At 39.5% G+C, this 1,808-nt stretch overlaps 1 non-coding gene across 1 annotated transcript; it reads right to left on the bottom strand.

Moving 5' to 3' along the window:
• Window positions 1-1,042: 1,042 nt before the first annotated feature.
• On the bottom strand, window positions 1,043-1,114 carry trnaa-ggc. The gene has a single exon. It is a non-coding gene; the product is annotated as a tRNA-Ala (tRNA).
• Between the last annotated feature and the right edge of the window lie 694 nt (window positions 1,115-1,808).

A 1,808-nucleotide genomic window follows, 5' to 3' on the forward strand; every position in this document is an offset into this window, starting at 1 on the left:
CACAGACACCACAGAGTAACAACTTACTATAGCACCCTTCACAGAGGATCACAGAGGATAATGTCTCAGAGCGCTTCATATTGGTGGGGTTGGATGCTGACCTAGGAAAGGAGTGGGGAGGAAATTGACCCCAAAATGTGGTCAAAAAAGGAAGTTTTAAGGTGGGAATAGATTGCTAGGAAGAGATGTAGAGATTAGGACACTAGACTCATTGTTTTATTAAAAAGCAGCTTGTGCTGTGATGGGTGTTTTGGATGGATATGATCAGCTGGGCCGAAGGGCCTTCTTCAATCAAACTAATCTTGTGATCTTGTGATTTAAAGATAGAAAGAGAGGCATGAAGCTTCAGAGGTTGGCGTCATAACGGCTGAAAACTCAGCCGCGGATGGTGATACAGTGGGGAGGCTCACAGCAGACCTGTGTTAACTGAGTGGAGGGAATGGGCAGAGAAGTGGGGTAAGAGCAGATCAGAGAGAAAGGGAGGTACTGGGATGTGAAGGGATTTCACACACATGGGATTTGTAACAGTCGGACAAGGAGAACATGGGAACATAGGAAAATGTGTTATTTGTAATATTAGTAATGGGGAGGATGCTAATAGCAAATACAGAATCAGACTCCAGGTGTAACATTCCTTCTATCGTGCACTGACAACGTAAACCACAGGAAGGCCCCATTGCAATGCGATGGGTGGGAATCCCTAAGATTCTTTTATTATGCCTGCTTATATTGCTCATATTGGCTCAAGATCAAAGGTAGAATCAGTAAAAATAAAAGAAAGCAAAAGAATAGGAAACTGAATAATATAATAATAATCCTTGCATTTGATATAGCGCTTTTCACATCTTCTAGACATATCAAAGAGCTTCACAGAATATACTGTAAAGTGAATTGACTGTATATTTTGTGGGCAAAACGCTGCAGCCAATTGCGCACAGCAGTGTCCCAAACAGTTGTGGATTGAAGTGACCAATTTATTATTGTTTTTTTTTCTTGAGGGATTATTATTGGGCGTGTGGAATAAGGAAACTTGCCCAAAGTTTCGCCCTGCTGGGAATCGAACCTAGGTCTCTCGCTTGCCAGGCGAGTGCTCTAACCACTGAGCTACAGGACTCCTTATAGAATATAGAAGTTACCATTCTCAAAATGTCATTTCAACAGCAAGTTCTCAGTACCAGCAAATTGTACTTGTGTAAGTGTGTTTGTGTGTGCTTCAGATCTATTACAAGTCTCTCTTCTTTTTGTTTCTCTTCTCTCCTCCTCACCGATAAGCTTTTTCCGAAACCGGCAATCCAACAATCTCCTTTCTTGTTCTTTGAACATCTGGAATCATTCAAATTTGGGGACTATATAGCGTAAAGAAATTTTAAAAATTGTCCCAGCCTCCTCTTAGTCTGTGTCAAGACACTATCAATACTTAAACCTGTTTTACCTCATTAAATTTTATGGGGGACTAATTTTGTCCAAAGAAACCTTATGTGCTGTGTTGCTATGATTTATATATGACAGTGTTTAAGAGCTATATAGGAGGGAAAAGCCAAATGAGCATTGTGAAAACTGCAAATAAAATGATCAAGGAGCTATGAAGACCATCGCTCTGTGTTGCATGGTCATCATTATTTGAGCTGTTATAAAACCCAAAGTTTCCAACGATAATGCTTTGGAGAAAGCATTAACAAACTGTTGATGTTTTAACTTGTGTTAATTTTTATCTGGTTGAATTCTTACACGTGATCTGATTAATGTAACAATACAGTTTAAATATAACCTTATCTATGTACATAGGTAGTGACCAAATTAAAGCAAAC

Source organism: Callorhinchus milii, unplaced genomic scaffold, assembly GCF_018977255.1.
Source record: "Callorhinchus milii isolate IMCB2004 unplaced genomic scaffold, IMCB_Cmil_1.0 Scaffold1, whole genome shotgun sequence".
Classification (NCBI taxonomy): domain Eukaryota; kingdom Metazoa; phylum Chordata; class Chondrichthyes; order Chimaeriformes; family Callorhinchidae; genus Callorhinchus; species Callorhinchus milii.